At 41.0% G+C, this 24,194-nt stretch overlaps 1 long non-coding RNA gene across 2 annotated transcripts in view; it reads right to left on the bottom strand.

The window, feature by feature from the left end:
* Positions 1-8,283, bottom strand: part of LOC146768030 (uncharacterized) — a 144,802-nt gene extending 136,519 nt beyond the window's left edge. Inside the window, exons 1-3 of one of the 2 annotated variants that reach the window (XR_014953993.1) lie at positions 8,162-8,280; positions 6,916-7,121; positions 3,745-3,871 (exon numbers count right to left, since the gene is read on the bottom strand). This is a non-coding gene — a long non-coding RNA (uncharacterized LOC146768030). Of the gene's footprint in view, positions 1-3,744; positions 7,122-8,161 lie in introns of both variants that reach the window. The other variant, XR_014953992.1, reaches the window with a different exon arrangement.
* Positions 8,284-24,194: the final 15,911 nt, after the last annotated feature.

Genomic DNA, 24,194 nt, shown 5'->3' with positions numbered 1-24,194 from the left:
CAATAGAACAGTGTTCCCCTTAAGTGAAAGAACCATGTAACTGAAAAGAAAATGTAAGAGACAGAACTGAAAGAAACCACAGTAACACTAAATCCTCTTTTACCACATTAAATGCAAGTCTCCATTTACATTCAACTAGCAACAAAAAATGCTTCGCATCAGCTGTCCTTCACTGGCCCATACTTCTCAGACACTTGTTCATGCTTTCAGCATAAGCCTATGACTACAGGCAATATAGTGAAAAAGCAGACACTCCTTCTCTAAACTTGGCCCATAAAGAAAACACAAACCAAAACCAACCAGCTAGAAAAACTTAGTCACAGGCTTTTAGGAATTCATCAAAGAAAAAGTGTTGGTCTACCTGTGTAGGCACCGGCCTCATAACAAAGGCCAGCTCTCAAAATACACATCAGCAATAGGAAAAAAGGTGAAGCCTCTGCCTGGTGTCACGCTGTCCTTCATGTCCCACACCACAACACAGTGACTTCAGGCAAAGCTAAAACACAAATATTTTAATCTAGAAACCATCATTATCCCATTATGCCTGAATTCTGGGCTGACAAAAAAATGTAGAGAGCAAATAATGCATCAGTCTAAAATAGGTTTTCTTCTGTTTTCACTTTTTCCACACAGGTTATGTTTCTGTTCCTTGAATACCCAGCTTCTTCCCTGAAATATTAGAGGAGCTCAGCAGAGCCCCAATACTTTAACTTTCTAGCACTTCTGATGCCCACAGCACTCCACTTAGCAGGATGCTGAACCTGACCTTCCTCCATGATGCTGGGTAAACCTTGGGAGTCTATCCTACTTTTTTCATTCATTTGCTACAGGATTTGTACAAGTGAAATCCTTTTTGTCAGTTTTCTCTACTGGAAAAATAATGGTTCATTTTAGTCTCATGATGTTTGAGTGTCTCCTGAGTCATGAAAGGTTGTCAATCAACCAGAGAGAAGACACTTCCCATGGAATGGCATCTGTTTTCATAAGTTCTATTGCATAAATTTTATTGAAGGTTAGTTATCGGACAGCTTCAGCTCATAATTTTTAATCCTATCTAGTTATGTTCCTGCAAACAAATCTCCACATTTCCTTTGCCTGGGAAATGAAATAAGGGGTTTTTTTAATGGCATTAAGCAACCTGTTTCCTAAATCAGACAATTTTTCCTTTCTGTGAGGCATTCATCATGACACAGCACATATAGCAGAAAAAACCTCTGGGCTGGACTCTAGCATTGCTGTTGAGCCACTTACACCATTGCTAGCAGCCACCAAGTTAAATGGTTGTGAAACCTTTCCACTGACCTGTGTAAATGATGTCAAATACAAAGCACTGAAGCATTGTATATTGTACTCTTTCTCACGTGTTCTAGCTTCACATTTTGGCACAAACATAATTTCCCCACACTTTTAGGCAGTAGTCATATTTGTATTTAGGCCAGCACCAAAAAACTCTATTAACTCATAAGCTAAAGCTTGTCCTAAATAACTAAGAATGACAGGTAGGAAAAACTATTTCTTTTGAATTTAGGAAAGCTGGATAAAGCTATAAAATTCCTGTACCGTGGAAAGGTTAATATTATAGTGAATCAGCAATTTTCTATCACAACTGGTGTCATATAACTCCCTGAAAAGGGAAAAATATCTAAGTGAGTCACTGCCATTAATAGCCTTCCATTTAAAAAGGACTGAAGAACTTTCTTAGAAGAAATGTATGACTGCCCTTGCATCCAGTGGGCTGTAAGGGCTGGAGATGTGTCATGGAAAAATCCCAGAAAAAAAGAAGGAACAAAAAGCAGGATGTGGCTTTTGAAAACAAGGATGTTAAGAGTTCAGGGAAGGAGCACACTTTGACCAAGGGAAGTCTTTTGACCATTGTACAACGAGAAGTAAAAGGTACTGAGTTGTGAGGAAGGAGATGGGGTTTGGAGTATACACAGACAGTAAATCGCAGCCCAGCTCCTAGGAGGGAAGAGACAGGAGACAAAAACGTGAAGCTGAGCAGATTCTTCATGTCACAAAGGAAGTACATGTGTGAAAAAGATGAAGCATGGGATTATGGCACTTATGGAGAGACACAGAAACTTAGAACATATGCAATGAAATCTTTCCACAGAAACTAAAAGGCATGTATCTCTCATTGGTGGAACTGAGTTTTTTACCCAAGAAATATGAAAAGCTGTGAATCTGTGAAATTGTTTCAATTGAAATTGTTTCAATTTCAATTATTTCAATTGTTTAAATTGTTTGAATTGAAATTGTTTCATTTTCAAGAGCTTGCTTTCTTCTCTCTTCCAGTTTCCTGCATATTCAGTCTCATTGTATGAGGATGACTGCTCTAAATGACCTGGTCTTGGCCAATAGTCCCACTTCCAAAATACTCTCCAGGCAGAGTAGCATTAGGGCCAAGCTACAGTCATCACAATTTGTCTGTTTATAACCACCTAGTGAGGCTGCATCTCTTTACAGAAAGCAGAAAAAGTTCTGGGCTGTGATAGGAACCTAGAAAATAAGGTAAAATGGTTAACAGAGAAAGGAGCATCTTCATGTTAACCTTTGAGATGATGACTTCCAGTGAGTTTGCACTGAAGCAGAAGAGAGCACAATTTACGAATCTGTTTCTTCAGTATTGACATGGGGCTGAAAGGACTATAGCTACACCCTTTAGCTGCAGCAGAAATTTCTGTTTCCTCTTGCCCTTGTGAGGAAAACTGAGCAAGCAGAGGGGGGAAATGGCCCTGCTTTGGCTCCCCTGTGCAACCTTCAAGCCCAAGTGAAGACTTGCCAAGCATCATCTCAGGTTTTTGGTGCTGATACACAGAGGACTGGCAGGCAGTTCAGTGCCCTGTTCTCTAAGCAGTGGCAATAGGAAAGAAGAAGAGGCACTGCTGCTTAGTTGATTGCTTTTTATTGACTGGCAGGGCTGTAGCCCTTTTTTAGTGGTCACAGGGATAACAGCATCTCAAAGTTTTAGGTGAAAGATGGTATCAAAGACTTATAGGTGGGGAACAGCAAGCAACATAACAGTGGTGCAGCTCCCTTGGTTTTTCGTTATCTCCACACTGGCATTAGATGCAAAGAGAAATCATGAGAACAGAGTCATCAAATAAAATGCTCATTGATGTAACTTAAAGCACGTTTAATCACAGGTAAAAATTGTGCTTTTTAACTGTCCAGAGATGTTGCTGTTACTGATGCCTAAGCACTTCTTGTGTAGGAGCAATAATGTCCCAATGTGTTTGATTAAAGAAGGAATGTTTGCTAATAACAACAGACACAAAAACTGAAGCCAAAAGTTTTAAATGATCTATCAGATATGAGGGCCATGTTAAATTGTGACTTAAAATTGGCAATTTCTTAAGGACCCTGTCTCTTGGTGACATTACTCATTTACTCAGTCTTTTGCTGTTGACTTATTCAGACTCTGTCTAAACAGGGAGAAGCTTGCATGCTTCTCTTTTCAGCTATGAAATGTAAATATTTTTATGAAGGCAGAAATTGTGGTTAACATGCTACATGCTTGAAAATACATTACAAGTCTCATGACTTTGCTGAAAGTAGCTGACAGAAAGCAGAAGAAAATGAGAGCTCTCCCAAGGCATTAAATATCTATCTTTATACCAAAGGTATGTTTCTGTATAAAAGTTATCCAGGCATGAAATCTCAGAAGAAAAAGCCAAGAGTTGCCTCTTCACAGTTCAGCAGAAAGCCTAGAAGTAAGTAGTAATCCAGTAATAAAGACCTCACCTGAGAGATGAGGAAGCAGGCTAATTTAGAGAAGGAACAAGTTGTGTCTTCCATCTCTTAGGTGAGTGTCCTAATCCATAGGCAATAGATGATTCTAGGATTGGAGTTTCTCCTTCTGTAGCAACTTCTGTTGATACACAATCAGATAGTAAATATCTGTGAATCAGATAGTAAATATGGAAGTGAGAAAGGCAGAAGAAATCTGGCCTTAGAGCTAGCTGACCAGAGTGGTTTTCTAGGAAGTCTGAGACTCATGACACTCTGGCCTTCTGGACTCGGGATGTAATCTTGCACAAAGCTCTCTTGTAAACCAGGTTAGTACTTTGGCTACCATGTCTAGACTTACCAGATCCACCTGGAACATACTTATCCTGTCCCATTAATAGTGCAGTATTGCAACAGGGGATTTGGTTCATCTGTACCTACATCCTAATGGTCTGTTTTCCCTCTGACCTAGTTACTAGAGCTAAAACTTTGTCTCGGATGCATGCAAAATTGGAAAATCTAATCATGCTATTAAAAAAAAAGAAACTCTTGTTTTCTGGAAAGTTCATTGTTTCATTTGATACAAAATGAAGAAATACCTTCAAGACTTCAGAAATCTTAATGGCCTATCAATGAAAAACTGTTTCCTTACAGTTATAGTGCTGTTGTGGATAACTAACAGAAATGCTGAGAGTAGTATGAATGTGAATTGAGTGTGGAAATTCTGAAAGGGACCCAGCCACCATTTTCCTAGGGCAAATCAGGAGCATCCCAGGACCTCTGTGTCATTACTGCAGTGAATGATGCCTGCTAGTCCTAGGACTCTGATCCAAGCATGTCTGCATGCACCCATTTTTCAGTCATCTTGGGTACAATCATCTCTTCCTTTGCCTTAGGAAAACATTCTGGCCTACTTTTGCCAGAAAACTTTGTGCATCCATTTTCTGTGCTGCTCCTCAGAATTGCAAAAGCAAAAGTTTCAGTGCTTGACTGTAGTGAATCTAAAAGAAGACAACTCTAACAATCCCACGGATGACTGAGGACTGTCTTAATGCAAGTATTACATAAATAAATAATGTCTTCAGACCTAACTCTTTGTCATGCACAATAACCAGTAGATGGAGCTTATTTACCAGCACTGGAAGAACCAGCGTCTCAATTCCAGCATTTTTTGGATGGTAAACAGCAGCTAGTCACACCGATGATAAACGTATTGTACTGCACCTTACAGTGCACATCTTAATGTACAGCAGTGGCCTTGGTTGTGTCATTTTGTCAGTCCTTGATTTTAAGAGATATCCCCTTGTGTCATGGATCTCAAGGTCCCCAATACAACTGGAAAAATAGGTTCATGTACCTTAAAATGGCCTTATTTATGAACACAACAAAAAATCTGTAAAAAGTCCTGCATTCTTTTTCTACCTTAAAACTTACTGACTGCAAAGTAGAACCTCAGCCTTTTTCATCTGAAGTGGTCTCAGAATATGTGAGCTCACCCTTTCAGGACTGCTGTTTCCCTTGAATTGCTAGACAGTGCTCTGGAATGAGAGCAAAACCAAGCCCTGGGGCCGAAGGGAGTAAGGAAGCCTCCATCCAGGGAACATGTGTGCTGGCCCCGCAGGGCAGGGCAGGGACTCCCCAGGAGGAACACTCTTACAGACTATTTCAAAAATTTGGGGGCTAACCTGGGCCTTAGATACTGCTGCCCTGTTCTGAAACCAGACCAAAATGATTCAGCACTACCTGTTGCTCTAGAAGGAGCAACCCCAAACTTTATGTGCTACATTTTTCTGCAGTTGCCTCACAGCAGCAGCCAACAGTGAAGACTGCAATGTAAGAAAACTTACAGCCCCCTTCACTCTTAGAGTACATGGCCTCCTTATATGAACCTTTATCAGGTCATTTAAATGAAGCATCCACATATGTTTATTTCTAAAACAGAAGACAACTCATAGCTCATTTGTCTCAAAATACAGTAAGATAACAGTATGCTTTTTGGATCACTTTTTTTTTAAAGAAAGGTTGTCACTTTAACTACTGACTTTGTATATGTGTCTGTTTGAAATGTGTATATGGACTAAGACATCTGAGCACTTGTGTGCAAAATTCAAGAAAAAGTGTTCTTTAAATTAAGAGATTTGTCCCTTTTACCATAATTTTCTGTCTTTCAAGAAACCTTTTCTTTCTAAATGTTCTAATTCCATTTCAAAAAGGAACTTGTATGAGGAAATATATTAAAAAAGGAAAATGCAAAACAATTAGCACATTTCAACCATCTCATCTAAGAATGCTGCAGATTTTACTTGGGCATTTCCTGCCCTGCAATCTGTTTTGGCATTATCACACAGAGGTGAGTAATCTGCTGACAGCACTTCCTGCTCCAAGGGTCCCTCTGGGCTATGAAGAACTGATTTAGGACTGACACATTGGCTCTTCTCCCAGCTCCAGCATCCAGGCAAGATCAGAAGTTCAGCCAGTAGTCACTAAACTCAGAGTAGTCTCTGCTTCACTGCACTTTAAGAGGGGCAACACAAATAACCCAGCCCTGGGGAGGCTCCAGCTCACACTAAGCATTGTTTTGGACCCTGCAGGACTCCAGAGTGTGACCCCAAAGGTAATAAGATAATTTTGCCCCCATGCCTGCAATCATTCACCTCCTGCCTGCAGTACACAAACTGAGTAACAGCATAAAACTCTTTAGGTTCCTCTTCAGCCCTAGGCTATAGAAGCCAAATTTCTTCCTTTTTTTTTTTTTCCCCTGTGAAAACTGGATATACAAATCAAAACTGGTACTGCTGGCTCTTAAAGATTCTATTGTAGATCGCCAGTCAAGCAATTACACAGTAAATACTTTCAAGTTTCCAGCTCTTATAGTGATGAAAACTCCAGAACAAGAAGCCCAGAAGCCAGATGACAATTTAAAATGCTCTAAGACTCTTAAAAAGAAAAGTCTCATGAGTTTTAAGCCAATCATGATCCTAGAATCTGAGTCATGATTTTTGAATATTTAGCACAGGTAGGGAAATCACTGTTTTGTAGCACTAAAAAATGGTGGGTGCAGTCCTGAATAAGAGTGGGGCATAAGCAGCCTCATAGGAGCAGGACACTGAAGGAAAGCACAGACTGCAGAGGTTCCAACACTTTGTAGATTTTGTAGCTCCCGTAACAGCTTAGGCACTTACTTACAGAGGGTTTTGAGAGTGGCAACATCATGTCCTCCTCACAGCAACAGCATCCATGGAGAACTTCATCTTTGCTCCCTTAAAATTCCTTGGCTGGCTCATTGGTGTCCAAGCAAAGTTTGCTTGATGTATCAAAAAGTATATTGCTTGCTTGACTGATGCATCAACTACAAGCTCTTTTAATGACTTTCAAATATGGTCCCTCATTTTCTAAAATAAAGCAGTTTATAAAGTTTTGGTTAGAGACAGTTCAAAACTTTTAACTTATGAGTGTCAAATCAGAAATTCCTGAGGACTAGAAGTATAGTCTTAGAGATCAGTCACTTTGTGCCTTACATATAGGTACTCACTGGACTTATCATCAGCTAGTATATCCCAAAACACACTCTTGAAATAGACACAGTAACAGACTGTCTTTGATTTTCACGGGTTTGTTGTCTGGGGTTTTTGTCCCCCCAGCATATAGCTTTGAAATGTAAAGTTACCTGTTACCTACTACAATTTTACCAAGGAAAGAAATTTGGTTACTTTGAAAGTCTCTATAGCTGCCAGTCACTGAAGTAAGAATTAGAAGAGAACAAACATCTATCAGAAAAACCCTCTCTTTTCTCAGAAGAATGGCGTTTTCTCTAAACATGCTGTGGTTTGAATCCTTTTAAGTTTTTCATTATTTCAAAACCAAAAAATCCTTGAATTGCAAACAAAACAAATGAAAATTGTCAAAAAAACCTTTGGAAGGTTCTTTTTTTCATGGTGCATCTCTTTTTTCATGTCCTTATGTGAGTGCTCACTGTCAAGGACCAGGAGTTCCTCAGCCAGGCAGTGCTCAAAGTAATCAGATCCTTTTAGGCATCTCAGTAGGCTTTAGCAGTTGAATTGTTTAGTCACTGGAAAAGAAATATTAACTATGTGGGAGATGGTGTTGTATGGAAAATCACATTGTGAAAGGCCAGCGTGCACAAAGGAGACAGAGAATCAACTCTGCAAGAATCAACCTAATTAGAATAAAGGGAGAGAGGCCACTAGGCCATATCCCTGTGGGGCCTTTCCCAGGTTTTTGGAGGATGCAGCCTCCTTTAATCCTAAATTCCCAACAGCATGTTTCCCTCCTCCTTTCGCCATTGGCTATGGTTCTAGGAAAGTACAGCCACCTACTATATATTCCCCCTTTAATATGTATCCCCCCTCATCATGCATTCTATGACCACTAAAACTTGTTTTAAGCCAACCCTGGGCAGAGAAGTTAATACAAGTCTCTTAAGTCTGTACATTTTCACCCCAAAGTTCAGAAGTTCAGCTTGTGCTCAGTTCTGCAACAAACTTGTGCAGCTTGATTTTCATACAGACACCGACAGCCATTCTTCCAGAACCAGAGTTCTTTCAGATCAAGTCACTTGTGAAGATATAAACACCCATTGTTGTTGCAGGCCCCCAGCTGGGCAATAATTAGCATTGACTCCATGACAGCAGAAGGCTGATCAAATTTATTGTACCATCTTATACTATATTATACTATACTTATTAAGAAACCCAGTAACCCTTACAGCCAGTCTGATACAGCTTTGACTTAATTGGTCAATCAATCTAAACACCATTCAGTGTCCAATTAAGAAATCACCCTTTGGTAAATAAATCTCCATGACATATTCTACATGTGCACAACAGCAGGTGCAACAAGTGGAGATAAGAATTGTTTCTCTTTCTTTTCTGTGATCTTCTCACAGACTTCCCAGGGAAATGCCTGGGAAAGTCTGTGCCTGCTCTCTGTGGTCAGAGCTGCTGCCACACACCCATTTCCTCTGTCAGTGTCCTAATGACTCCCTTTGTCACAAGAGGAAGGAGATGATCCTGGCATTTCAAAAGCTGTTGTCATTTGTCTGTATATTTGTCTATACCTGATTGAGGTATATATACTTTCTTGGAAAAGTAGTATCTCTGGAAAATTATCCTAAAAGGAGCTGGCACTTTCTTTCATCTTTATTAATGGCCATATATAAATTATGGATTATGTTTCTGTAGCTTGCCTTCAGAGACACTTCACTGTGGCTGGCCATAGTTTCTGTAGTTTAGATAGGAAAAAAGATAGTGGTACTGATGTGATTTTGGCTTGTTGTGGTATCTCTAGATCAGGTTTTAAAATCTGTGCCTGAGGTTCTTCAGTAACCTAAAGAGGGTGAGAGATTTCAGAAATGGGTGCTTTCTCTTCTTGATTAGTGTTAGTGAGAAGCCTCATTGTAGAGAGTGCTTTGAAGCTGGAATCATTACTCTGAGCTTGAAAATCTTTTGAGACCTTTCCTCTGCCAGCAGAGGTCATGCCAATATTTCCTTGCATGTGGAAAAGTTTGCTGTTCCTTTGCTAATTCTCTAGCATGAGAACATATGTAGTTCTGGTACCCATGTCCAAAAAAGCATTAATTTCCCGGGATTCTCCACTGTCAGCCACCTCCTGACATGGATTTTTACATTTACTTAGAGGACAGGTTTCATACCTGCCATGTGAGGTGAACTCTGGCTGCCTCTGCCTGCCCATATTTGTGAGGTCGCTGATGTTCAGTACTTGCTCTTTTTAGTGTCTAAAGATGTCTGAGAAATCAAGGTCTCTTCATCACACACAGTCCTCACCCCAAAGAGCTTAGGAAGCAGAAACTTTAGAGAAAGAAGAAACAAGTTTTTTCCCCTGTTCTTGCTGACTGACAGAGTTTGGCTGACATGATACCCTGCTGTGATACAGGCAGAGGGGAGCAAGAAGCATAAAGCATCATGGCTCTATCACAGCTAACTTCTTTATTGTGGGCAACCCCAAGAGTGACCCTGCTTATCAGCACTAAGTGTGGCAGGACATTCACTGTTAACCACTTACGTGCCTATCAACAGGTGGGGGTGAGAAACAGAAGATGGAAAGGAAGGCATGGATACACAGACAAGGTAAAGAACCAAGTGAATAGCTGCAGAGCAGCAGCATCTTATGAAATACTTCTGCACTTTCAGGAACACAAGGAGATACAAGTTGGTGGCCTATTTGTGTTATATACTGTGCACAGTACATCTAGGAAGTGACACTGTTGAAGTTACCACTACAGGAGCACTGTAGTAACCACTACTTTACCATCATATATATATACTCATAAAATCGAGAAATATGGATGTCTTATAATTTACTAATATTTCTTTTTGGTCAGGTTTGACAAAAGTATTAGGATGAGGGCCTAGGAATCCCAATGTTTCTGTCAGGAAGAAAATCTGCTCATATACAAGTGAAGGCACCTGCCTTTTGAGAAATTCCAGTGCAAACTCCAGTTTGTAAACTGTGTAATTGAATTTACACAAGATGCCAACACAACCTTGATGTACTGCTCTATGGCATTTACCTTGCTCATCGTGTTTTTTCAAGTCACTGTGGGGAACACTGAGAATACTGCAGCAAAAGGAAATAATGTCAGGAAAACTGCCTGGGTTTTGAAGGAACACAGTACAGTATTAAGGAAACACTGGGAATATAATGACTTTTCTGTCCTTTGGTGTGATTAAGCACATAAATGCTCTGGTTTTAAAGGCACATTGGTAACTCAAATGTTCTGCTATTTGAAGCTGTAGGATATATGTCAGTTTAAATCCAGATAGCCAGGCATTAGTATCAAGGCTTATTTTAATACAGAAGCCACACAGGATTAAAGAAATTACTTGCTTTTCTTCTCATACAGAGAGGGTGAAAATAACTCCTGAAGAGCTCAAGATTTATGCATCCTTTAAGTCCTGTCCCAATGCTGCTAAGTAGAGCATTGTGATGTATGTCTGCATAAAGGTGACTTTAGCACAGCACCAAGGTCACACCCCAAGGTGTTTATCTGGCCCCTGCCAGGACATCTGAGAAAACTGAAACTCTTCTTAAAGGCAGATTTATAGCACCAGCAAGAACCTGATTAAGCCAACAATTCTCCAAGGGTTTTCTGACAAAACCCTCAACATAAGTGTGTTATTTGAATATTTATTGAATTCTGTACTGTGTCTCATAAAGATATTTGTATTATTTAAATGTCTTTCACATGAGTACTTTTAAATCCAGCTTCTAATCTAAGCCCTTTAATCAAGTTCTCTTTATTTTAAATTTAACCACTACATTGGCATTATACAGCTTATTGCTGATTTATATCCTAAATCATTGGCTTTCTACAGTTTTCCAAAATAAGACCCAGGCTGCTAGAGACTGGCATGATGGAGTTTCTGCTGGAGCCTACCTGCCAGCAGATGTATAGCAGTCTTCCATGGACACATGAGATTAAACTCCCCTTAAGGTCAATGGCACTGTTCCTCTGTGCTATTGAAACAAAATCTCAGTTTCAAAGACTTTAAATTCTTATATATAAATTATGATGCTATAGTCTGATTTCTTCCAGACAGCTAAACAAAGTAACCCAGGAATTCCTATTTAAATTCCAGAGCTCTCTGAAAAGCAATCAGGCTTCTAGGAAGATATCCCCTCTTGTCACAGAGACTCTGAACAACAGGGAATTCAGTACACCCAGCTATCCTTCACTGTTAAAAACATGCAGATACATGCACGAATTGTAGTAAGGGGTTCAGATATTCATAACACACTAGATCACTCACTTCTAGCTTTTTTGAGTCATCTTTCCCACCTTTCTATGGGGTTTATTGTCAATTTTTGCATACACAAAGGCAAGCTTCTCTGATTTTTTTTTTTTTTTTTTTTTTTTTTTTTTTTTTTTTTTTTTTTTTTTTTTTACTCCTTATGGAAATTTTACTTTGACCAGCAATTATGACACTGAATAAAAACACAGAATCTAGAAGCTCTGAGTTCTGGAAATCTGTGGGAGCAGCAAAAGGATACTCATGGCTATGAATGACAATGCGGGGCATTCAAGCTACCCTTCCAGTCACCGCTGACTTCTACTTCTATGGGTCCAGAAAACCTAGAGTCTTGGGGAAGCAAGCAGGAAGGAAAACATCACACACGTTAAATCCCCATCATTTTCTATCAGCATAGAAAACAGTTACATACTAGCTCCTGACACCAGAATGCAGGATCAGTGCATTGCTGTCAGCCTGAGGGATGGATAAATGCCACACTTAAATATTCATAGAATAGCTGTAATGGTTTAGCTAAAAAATATTGCAGCACATTTACTTAGTTCAACAAGTGCGGCAGTGTGTGTACCTACATACTCTGTACCAGTCTGAGGGGGGAACTTCACCAGGATCAGGAAGGTTGAAAAGGAATACAGAGTTAAACTGGTGCAATATCATCCCTCTAATGAAACTGATCCATTTCCTCTGTGTAATGAACTGGTTTGCAGACTCCACTGCCTTGTCTGCACCACCACTTATACTGACAAGAAAAGGCTACCTTACCAAATCAGCCGGGGAGATATTTCTTATCAGATCAAAAATTACCAAGGCAAAACCAAGGCAAATCTAATAATGACTCAATGCCTTTCCTGTTAGGTTTTTATTTATAAAGCAATCCAGGAAATGGCAGGGACTATAGGTCAGCATGATTGATCTCCATAAGCCAATAAACATGGGGGTAATTGCTTATTTGACATGTGTGTATCTGTGTGTGTGTGTGTGTGTGTGTGTGTGTGTGTGTGTGTGTGTGTCCATCAGGTTTCTTAGCTAAGCAAATTCCTCTGTAAATAATCTTGTCAAATGACAAAGGGACAAATTCTGTCCAACCTGTACTTCATGTGCAAGCTGCTAGCAATTCTAGGACTCTGTATCTGTAGATCCCAGTGAAATGAAATCTTGGTCCAAGAGTTCACATGACTACTACCATCTCACCAGGTACAGGGAAGGTCCTTACTGCATCGTCCTGTATAAAGGTGCTGGAGCAACTCTGGGACGCTGCAGCACCCGGATGTCCTGGCTGCTGGAACTGCTGACTCCTACCCAGCTCAGTAAGCTACAGTCCTTAGAGGCTGCCAGCCTGGAGAGGCAAAGAGCACTCAGAGGATGCAGTATTTCACAGACTCACCCCTGGAACACAGCAGGGATCAATTATGTGTGTGACACACACATAATGTGCTGGCTCTGCAATTGCTCTGCAGTTCACTGTTAGGGAAGTTGTTAAGTGGAAAACAAAAAGCAGGAGGAGGTGAAAATTGATTGAAGGTCTATTTTATTTCTTTTGTTAGATGGCCTACCAAACATACAATGCCAGAAAGGTCTAGTTCCTGGCCTTTACTCCTTCAAGGCCTCCTATCTGAGACATCGCTGCACGGAGGAGTGCTCCACAGGTAGCCAGCTAGCTGTGAATAAGCAGAGATCTTATTTGCCTAAGAACTCCCTTTCCTAAGTAGCCCCAGTGTCCTGTGGACAGTGGAGTGCAAATTCTTACCCTGCAGTCTCTATTTAGCCCCAGGAACAGGGAGTACGATGCATCTGCTAGTTTTGAGGTAATCAGAGGCCACAATGCCATGACATATGAGAGGAGCTGGGATCTGTCACAGTCCATTTGGTTGTCAGCTATATTCTGATACCTACAAGAAATATTATCCCTTGCTTTGTAAGAATAAGCTTATTTGCTCAGGATTTGTATTTGAGGCATGACTCTAACACTGTCTGCCTTAGTTATTCAGCAGGAAATCCGCAGTCTCTCACTGAAATTATAGCAAGTCCCATATTTGCTCTGTATATGTTATGTAAGAGTTACTATTCTGGGCTATGCTAAATTTAAAAGAGAAATCTATCAGGGACTCCCACCAGCAACTTGGGCATTGAAATGTTCAGGAGAATCTCCTTCTTTGATTAGGCAGATTGTGAGCAGAAAAGCAGAGTTTGAAGCTTAATTTACATCCCAGTTCAAGTCAAAAGAGAAACTTGTAAAGCCCTAGACAAATTGTTAATGATACTGTAATTCAATTTACCCCCAGAATAAAATTTCAGTTACAGTGACACACAACATTTTTAAGGGGGCATATCCTGAGGCCACTAACCAATAAATTCATTTTCTAGACTGGTTAGGGGGGGGTCCAGTGTACAAATGATACAAAACACGGGTGGCCTACACTCAAGACTTGTAGGCTTATTAGAACCTTGTGAAAATAAGCTCTCCTCACTCCTGAATGTCCATGGCTTAGGTGGGGCTCACACACAGACTTTGTAGTCCTTTACCTTCTAGAAGTGATTTTTATCTACTTTTAAGTGGTTAAAATGTCAAGTGAATGCCCTAGAATATGTGATAGATTGCTTGTTGCTTTCACCCTACCCACATTTTACTAAATTACAACAATAATTGGATAACTTCTTAATCTACCAGTGCTAAGAAAATTAAGGGGGGAAAAAAGAAATAAACACTAAGAGCTACATGTTCAAATGTTTACTGGCACCTAAATGTATGGCATAAACCTGTAGAAACCTAGATGTTTTTATCAATGTTTGCAACAAAATGAATATACACTGTCCCTGAAAACTTTTTATTTAATGACATAGGATGGCAGATTGTAAAAAGGCTTGAATAACACTTTTTGGAAGGCTTTAGCAAGAAGGCAGATAAAGCGAGACTCCCCAAAGGATGATGTTGTGACAAACAGGTCAATACCTAAAACCATGACTGATCCCACTCTGCTCTCTATCCTACTTCAGGCAATCTCATTCAGTTAAAATCCAGCTCCCAAGGCTATTGAAGGCCTCAGAAGATGCACGAGCTTTCTGTCCAGCGTTTCCTGGGGTGCTCTGTGCATGCCAGAGGGGAAAGCCTGTTCCAACCAGGGCTAGGTCAGTTTGCTCCACCAGCACAGGGTGACACTCCTGACTGCCACCAGCATTTCAGGAATGATGGAGCTGCTCAGCAGGTTATTTCCCCCAAATACTCACTTCAAATTCAACATTTTACCATTAAACAGCTTATCATGGGCCAGGCTAGGTGAAAGAAAGGCCCCTGAGGTTTTTAAATGTCGGTGAAACGCTGAGAGCTGTGTCTTCAGCTCTCATGTACAAGGAGTTGAGTGCAGGCTCCCTGGGAACAGGAATGGTGCCTGTTTATCACCGTGGTTTTTCACATGCTCAGCAACTGGTGTGTTGTAGTGTGAGCAGCAGTTCCTTGCTGCTGATGGGTTCCCACCGGGAAGGAGGAAACCCATCAGCTGGGAAGGAGCTGGGGCTCCTTGAGACACCCGAAAATCCCTATCTCCACTCAGCACAGGGAGCCATCGCAGCTGGGCTATTGAAACTGCTGCTGCTCGCTCGCTGTGCCGAGAATCAGGCGGCCCTACAGCACTTTGAGACGCTCGTAATTCTCCCTAAAACAAGGACAGCGGCCTCCTCAGCCCTACAACACTTTGAGACGCTCGCAATTCTCCCTAAAGCAAGGACAGCGGCCTCCTCAGCCGGGGCGGGCGCTGCCGCCACCAGCCCTCAGGGGCCGCAAGATGGCGCCGCGCGCGGCCCGCAGCATGGCGGGCGCGGGCAGTGGCGGGAGCGCTGCGCTCTCCCCGGCGCGGCTCCTTTTGCTGAGGGAAAACGCGGGGCTTCGGGTGTCACAGGTGTTATAAATGAGAATTTATTCAGCCAGATTAGAAATAAAAAATAATTTTATTAGCGGTCAAATTCTATCTAGCCAGCCACGAGGAAAAAACAGAGCCGAGCCCGGGGTCGGCCCTGGGTGTGCAAGTCAGCCTCAGCAGAGGTTTTCCCCTATGCCCACACACCTCCATCCTGGCACAAGCAGTTTTTATAGGGAAAATTTCGCCTGAGGCCAAGATTTGAGCAGTCAGTCTTTTCTTCTATTCAGAGTCCATAGGTTAATAATATTTTCTTTTTTGGTGATGAGGAGAAATAATTCAATGTCCGGGGTAGGTGAATTCCTGATGAGATTTTACGGGAAGGCTGCATTCACATGGATCTGTCTGAGGATTTCCATGATATCCATCTTGGGCCATTTATGCGATGATCAGCACCCGATGATCAACACCTGGAGTCCATCCATAGCCCATCTCCTGGCCGAGCCACATCCTTTTACTTGTAAATCAGTTTCCAATATATACCCAGTCTCACCTGCAAGGGCGGGGAGGGAACTAATACAACAGGCATACTCTAACAAGTATTACATATTTCATATAAGGAATGGTGTGAATTATATTTACTACACATAACACAGGGAACACGCGGGGCCTCGGGTGTCACACCCCTGCCCTCGGCCTCAAGCGCCAGGAGGACACACAATGCACTTGCTGGGGATGAAGGCTCAACCACCCAAGCACACTCCAAAGGACTACAAGACCCTTGTTAATGGCCAAGTACTAATACTTTTTACACGTGGAGCACACATGCATACTTCTTCTTGTCCCCAGATTTTCAGGTTTTAATTTTCGTTTGTTTAAGAAACTACGTAATTACACTAAGATCTTCAGCAAGGTCTTGGGACAAAGCCGGGCACGAGCCACGGGGCACTGAGCTGCTGGTCCTACTGGGAATTCTCATGCTTCGGCTGGGATACTCCAAGTAACCACTGCTCTATGCAGCCAGAACTTCTCAAGCCAAGACCTTAATGGAGATGAAAGTCAAACGTGACTGAAACCCCCTGTGTATCAAAAGCAGAGAAATCCCAGACAGTTCTGGTGTGCTGTCGACATTAATGAGGCTAGGTGGACTATTACGGCTCCAAATAATTACCTCTGCTTATAGGTGAGAATAATTGTACCACATTTCAATCCAACACCATGCTAAAGAAAAGAAGGCTTAGAGGCAAGTAGTTGTACAGAAAATTCTTACTTTTTATCTTTTGGAAAACTGTGAAGCTGTATGGAAAATGTCAGGTCTGTAGTCCATTAATAGCCTCAAAATGCAGCCACACTAGTGGTAAAACTAAAATATGCAAAAATCTCTGCACTTTTAGAACACTTCCCATTGGTGTAACTTGTAATGGCAATCAGAGCAAATGCTGGGATTTTAATTCAGGATTTGTACCTCTCAGCCACTCTGGTTCCTGCGTAACAGTGCTATGATAGAAAATTATTCCCATGGAGCCAATTGCACCTTCAGAAATTTGGAAAAGGTGGGGCTCCCCTTCCTGCTGAAGGGGTGTTCAGCTGTTGAGAGAGCATCATACTGTGTCTTCCTCCCAGGACCCTTCTGGGAATTGCATAATCCAGAATCTATGCCAGAAGGAGTGGATGTACTTATGAGTTCACTCAGTACCCCTGGAAAATCTTCATAAAGTTATATATTCTTCCTGGGTGTTCAATCCTCCTGTGAAATCACCCTGCCAGAACATCCAGAGTGGTTTCTGGGACAGCATCAGGGCAGAAATGGCCTCCTCATGGCTGCAGCATCTCTCACAGATCCCTAGAGGACATCAGAGCTTGCAGCAGCTCCCCTGTCTGCAGGGTAAACCTGTGAGGAGTCATGGAGGCATTTCTTCCCTCTGCTGTGCCTCCTGCAGATTTTTCCTTGGGAAAGGATGATCTAAGCCCATGTGGTTTGGCATTCAATGTTTTTACCCTAACAACAGCTGTAGTGCACTTCCCATGCAGAGGTAGAGAGTTTTGTTTCTCTGCTGCTGTTGAGCAGCTGTTAATAGTCTGTACAAAGTATATTTCTGTGCCAAAATTCTGGCTTCTCCTTTAAGTAACTTACAAAACTAGCCTTCTGGAAATGCCTTCTGCTTATTTAAGTGCCAGCAGTGCCCTCATCACTGGGGGAGGAGGGGAGAGAGCCGAAATATGAGGTCATGCTCTAGTCATGTGACTGCTGCCGCATCTGTCAACTGTGGTACAAATACTAAGCCATAACCCTGCATTTATGACATTCAAACCTGCTCAGCAAAGTCTCTCCTCCTGCCTGGTGCCTTTGCCCTTTCTCTACCTAGGGGTCATCTTAAAAGTTGCCTAAGCAAACTTGCCCCACAAATCACAAAGCATACATTTTGGTGGTCGTGTTGTACTGAATATTGCATTGTACCACAAAAATCACATTCTAATTAAATCCTTTCCCTGCAAAAAGCTTCAGGGCAGTCTCTTGGGTGGGACTGTTTGGAGTGGCGAATTTAACCACTGTGTTTCAGGAGAGCTCTGAGCCTGTTAGGCTGAGCAGGAGTGAAAGCAATCCCCTGCCTGGGGAAAATGGGGTTTGAGATCTTTTTCCAAATTATCTGCAAGATTCTCACCTCAGCTGCAGTGTGGCTGGGGAGGTTATGCAATCACTGGATAAAGTAGTTTGGGATTTGGGATTTTTTTTTCAGTGACTGTATTATGACTACAGCGATAGCCAGATCCATTGTGGGTTACATCAGGAGGTGCAGCAGCACACCACTGTTTTCTCTCTCTCTCTCTGCAGCCTGCCTTCTGTATTGCAGACTCAGAAGCATTGCCAGCACAGTGTGGACACATTCCCATTGTTTACAAGTTTCCATTTTTATTTGGTGAGCCATGGCAGAGAAGAACGAATACAGATTGTGTACTTGGTAACCCCTGAATTATTAGAACCACAGGATTTAATTTAATTTAATTTAATTTAATTTAATTTAATTTAATTTAGTGCATTTAATTGCATAGGATCCAGCAATATCTAGCAATATTTGTTGTGAGTAGTAAATTTGTCAGAACTGTACAAGGCCTTATAGATTAGCCTCTGTATGACAGAGATTATTCCCTACATTAGCCAAATGTAGATTTTTTAGGAAAAATATAAGAACATTATGCCAAACCAGAATTCAGCTATCTCAGCAACTTAACATCAACAGGGGCCAAGGTCGATGCTTAGGGAGCATTTCTCTCAGAAGAGTGTTTTTTCTCAAAGAACATTGTAGCTCTTTTTGGCAAAGTTGAACAGTTTCCTGAGTCAGAGGTAGCATTTGGATCATCATATTTAATAGCCAAGGGTGGAATCATCCTTCACAATCTTTCCAATCTTTTTAAAGCACACTTACTCATTTTTGTGGCTACAACTGATGGTTATGAGTCACAACAGCATTAAGCACCATGTTAAAGCAATTGTTTCCTGATTGTTTAAAACCTGCTGCCTGGTAATTTCCTTACTTTTAAGTTTACATTTATCTCGTCTGTTAAGCACCATATAACCACTGGTCATATTTGATGAGTTATAAGCTAATTCATTATTCTCTCTTGACTCAGTAAAGAATCAGAGAGAAAAGTAAGTGAGCTATTGAAGCGGAGGGAAGAAGGACTATGATCCTTGCTGGCAGCATTTGGACTGTCTCTGGCAGCTAGCGTGCTGTAGGAGAAGAGCTGTACTCTGTAGCTACCCTAAAAACCCATCACATGCCCCAGAACAAATCTGGTAAAGGGAGAATGCAAAACCTCTAAGGCTGTTCATAGGAAAAGGTGAACAAAGGATAAAAAAATTCACCAACATTTCCTTTCAAAGCTTTGAGTCCCTTCTGCTGCTACAGAAAGAAACCAGACACTCAGTTCTATGCTCCTGCCCATATTCTCTCAGATGAAGAAGACGTTTACCCAGATGACAGTGAGTATGAGGTTAAGGCAGGTTCAAGTTCACAAGTAGATGAACATACTAAAGCATCCAAAGGATGTGTTAGCCAATGATGCTACAAATTGGAAATCGCAATCTCTGGGGAATTTGTGATCCATGAATAATTTTTACAGAGCTTACAAAAATTGGCAGAGGGTAATGCTGGCAATGGAGAAGTTAGATGGACCTTGAATGCAATTTGCTAGCAAAATCCTGAGTGACTAATCCAGCTCTGACAAATATCAATAACAGCAAGAGTGAGACCATCGTTTAGACCTACCCAAATTTGAATCGGCCTCATCCCATGCTTTAGTGCTATAATTAACAGCTGTGCTATGAGTGTGATGTTTGCAACCAACTAGAGCCGAGACTTATATCACACTCCTTGACAGAAAATGGAATTGTATGTCTGACACTGACATATGAGAAAAATCAAGGGAAAAGACCAGTAGAAGACAAGGGCAGGTTTCACATTCACTCCTAGGTATTTAATGAGTTAAGATGTGCTGTCAGGCCCAGCTTCTCACTTTGGGCTGTTAAGTGCAGTACCAGCAGAAGGCTGTGAGTTCTGACTAAGTCAGATGTAGCAGTGCAGTGTGCACTCTGTCCTCTGCTTGTCTGCTGGTAGCTTCTGACTCTTACCCTGCATTCAGCATCACTGCAGGAGTTTGGCTTTTCTCAGACTGAAATCTCCTTGAAGACAGCAATATCTTACTGTAGGCCATAGTATGACAGAGCCTCTAACTGCAGCAGGAGATGTGTTACTATGAATATCTTTGTTTGTATATGTCATATTTTGCATTTGATAAATAAGCTCTGCAATGGAAGAGATTTCCAGATGCAAAAAATTCTGTTAGAGCTTCCTTAATAGAAAAAGCATTTGATGCTTGAAAGAGCATAGTAACAAGTTGGCACTGCATCTAAGCCTTTTATAACAGTTTAATTCACACCCTCTCTCCAAATGTAAATTAACCCAGATTGGGAAATGTTGAAAATCTGAAGCAATGTATGTAATTTGGTACTAGTATAAGGGTGGGGAAGGAAGAATAAGAGAAAACATCCTTCTCAAATCCTTGTATGAGCATTAAGTCCATTTTTTAAGCTGCCTGGTCTTGAGATTAATAGCACTGCTGACTCCAACAATCAGAAACTGAGCATACGGCCCCAGACTTCCCTCCCTGGACCTGCTGGAAAATTCTATATTATTTAAAACTTCAGAGTTCAGCTTTCCACCTCTTTTTCAAAATCAGGAGGGCAAAATTTTTAATGAAACCAAACTAAGTTTGGAAATTATTACTACAGAGCACAGATTTTGAGGAAAAAGAAACCTTTCAATAAAAAAATATGGCAGAAAAATATGATTCTTGCAAAAAAAGTGCTTGCTTTGCATGTGTAGGAAAAACACAAAGTAGAGACTGAATCATGTTTGGAAATACTTTTGTTCAGTTGCATGGCTATTCTGAAACATGGCTCCGTTTATTTAAACAAAATTTTCCCCTCTAATTATTAATTTTTAAAAAACAGGCCACTTCCCATTAAGATGTTCCTAGGCATACCCTAGCAGAGCAAAGGCTGGTATCCTGCAGTCAGTCAGACAGGTGGCAGGGCACTTGCATAAAAGCTTCCATTAGCATAAGCACTCCCTAGCTGGTTCTGCTTTTAGCACTTAGCCCTTCTCCGTGCTCTTTGGAAAGGATGAGTGTATCAAATCCAAACCTGGGAACCCTCTGGGGAGTGAGTCCATGTTTGTGGAGGTGATGCAAAGGAGGTGGAAGGTGTTTTGGTTACTGCAGATTACCATGTGAGAAAGGCATGACCCAGAGAACAGAACTCATTCACTGCAAGAGAAGTAAACTCATGGAGATAGCAGTCTTTGCGTCATGAATGGAGATAGCAGCACCTTTGCGTGCAAACACACACAGCTGGCTTCCACATAACTATGCTACAGCCAGCTCTACTGCCAGGAAGGGACCTGAGGTGTTATCTCTGATTTCAGAGTACAGGTTGTTCAAAATTAAGGGTATTCATAAACACAGCAGTGCTACTATCTTAGGGGGAAGGTGGCCTGTATGAGTTTCCTCTGATGACTTTATAATGTGCAGATATTTCTGTAAGAGCTTATGTCCGTATGTCTGTCTCTTTGGATTTATTGTGGTCAGTAAGACAGATTTTAGAGACCCACACACAGGAAGTGGCAGCATCTTTGTCTTTTCCAGACAGAGGATAACTCAAAGAGTGCAGTTCCATGTCTGAAAACATGAAGGAGAATTTTCTACTACCTTTTAGGATAACCTGAATCTGGATGGTGAGTAAAGGAACTGGGATTTGTCTGATGCCAACAGAAAATTCTAGAACAACTCAACCAGCTTGAAATTAAAAATATTTACAACCATTACTCCCAGGATTTTGGCAGTCATTCTAGCGAACAGATGATCATATTGCTTATTTCTGGGAAAGGAAGGGGGCACACATTGTAACTTGTGAGGAGGTGGCCAGTTTCCTTTAGGAATTTGTGAATTCAAAAGCAAGCCTGTTTTGACCTGGGAAGAAACAGCTCTCTGAAAAATTTTGCATGGCTTCAATCACACTTAGTCTCTGGTTGCCACAGAAATCTTCCTCAGGGAGAGTGCTGGAGTTGTCTGTGCTTGAAGTTGTCTTGATTTTTTTTCTCTCCTGCACTGCTCAACTGCACAAAGGCTATGTAAAATTTATTTCTAAAGCAAGATTTGCTTTGTTTGGATTCATCCACTGACCAAATTCAGATATCACAGGAGCTGATGCAACTGGGCTGACTCATGCCACTGCTGAATTATTTTCAAAATCTATTACCATAAGCTGAAGTTTACATCAGCTTTTATCTCATTGAGCTCTTGGTATTGCCCAGCATTAACCATCACATTTTGATCATGGTTTCATGTGTGGAAGGAGCAGTGAGTTTGGTGGCAGGTGTGCTCCTGCATATTCCTGAATACTCATGAACATCTCCTGAGGTATTTCACCATTCTTAAGTTGGTATGATAATGCCAGTTTTCCCATGGAAAACTTTTCTTTATGTTATTCTTTGAAAATGTCAAATGCTTGAATTGACTTTAAAATATCTTTTCTTTGCCCTTTCCACCACAGTGTTTTCCAGCCATCCTGGAAGAAGAGTTTTCAAGTTGTGGAAATGAAAGGTCAAGAAGGTTTCAGTTACCCTTCAGAGACAGCTGTGATATACAATTTTACATCAGAGGACAGAAGGGGTCAGAGGTGTGCATCCTCTGTTTCCACTGACACCACTAGTCCTTCCTCTCTACTCTTCTGCCAGCATGACTCTTTTGCCACAGCATTTCCATCCTTTCACAGAGCTCTGGAACTGAAAAATTCAGTAATGAGTTTGTGGCTGAGTTTTGACAGAACTTGAATGAAAGGATTAGATTATGTGGAGTCCTAGCCAAGACTTAAGCTTCACTCTATCTATACACAGCTTGGATATGTTTTAAAGGGTGTTCATGTACCTCACAAAAAGCCCACTCATATACTTCTCAAAACCCAGCTGTAAAATGTGCCAGAGAGATCCACCAAGTATTTTGTGATAACTATCCTTTTTCTTTTTCTTTTTTTTTTTTTTTCCTGAAGAGGTAGAAGCTGAGATCAGTTGAAAACCAGTGCAGTGTTTTAGGCTTCAGTGTACATAGATTTGTAAAAGCTGGTTTCTTTGTATATACCTGCAAAAGAAGAGAGCTCATCCTTAGCTCAGTGCTTCTCACTTTCATTACAAACAGATCCCATAAGAGCAGTAAATAAAATAGCAAAATGGTGATGAACACCATTCACCTGGTATAAAAGAGTCAGTCAGCAGAAAAGTGTTCAAACCAAACTACCATCCCCCAGACAGAAAAAACTTTAGAACTCTTCAGAATTTTTTTCTCATCCTGAATCACAGACTGACACATTGCAAAGATGCTCTCTAAATATGTTTTAAGACTCAAGGAAATAGTAAATATCAGATCTTTAAAGCATCTTTCCTTTTTACTGACTGACAAAATCCCTTAATTAATACCATGTTAGGATTTCTTGGCAGTAGTTAAAGCTCTTATAAAATATCAGCTTCAGCAAAATTCAGACTTTTTGAAGCCAGGAAATGCAGAGTTTAGGTCAACATTCAAGCAACCTTTATTTTTCCCTCCTGGGAGCTGGCAAAGGGAACAGGGAACTGGCAGTATTTGCTGAGCTGATTAATGCTGTGTGAAATGCTAGAAAACTTAGTAAACTATGATAGTAGGGAAAATGGGAGTCCATACCTTCAGATTGGGCCTCAGCCCCACAGTGCTCATGACTCCTATGGGTAGGATCAAAAGTGCAAAGTAAAGTAGGAAAAATGTTCTTGGGGCTTAATAATATATTTGTGACTAAATGGTGAGTCGGGGGAAAAGATAAAATTTAATTGTCATGGAATTTTTATCTAGGAAATTGGGTCAGAGCATGCATGTAAAAGAAGTGTCACTTTGAATACAGACCACTTTTCCAAAGACAAGATGTGCCTGAGCTATAGTAGTTATATGTTATGTTATCTGAAAATCACTCACTGAAAAGGTGAATTATTTCCTTTCCATTACAGGTATATAAAGATTGAATTGAATATTGCTTTATTATCCTCTATATTTTCTGGTTTCTCAGAAGTTCAAATTATGCTTCTGTTGACTTCATGGAAGCAACTGAGCAGCTTTAACCATATGTCAGCAAAGTTTTTGAGCAAAGTGATATTTTTAATAAGGACTAGGTTTTTTAGATCTTGGAAGTTCTTTAGGTGCTTGTAATTTATATTGCAGCAACAGCACTAATGCAATTAAATAA

The sequence above is a fragment of the Lonchura striata genome, chromosome 3 (assembly GCF_050655825.1).
Source record: "Lonchura striata isolate lonStrDom1 chromosome 3, ASM5065582v1, whole genome shotgun sequence".
NCBI lineage: Eukaryota > Metazoa > Chordata > Aves > Passeriformes > Estrildidae > Lonchura > Lonchura striata.
The sequence above is the reverse complement of the archived record's forward strand: the minus strand, read 5'-3'. Positions and strand labels throughout refer to the sequence as shown.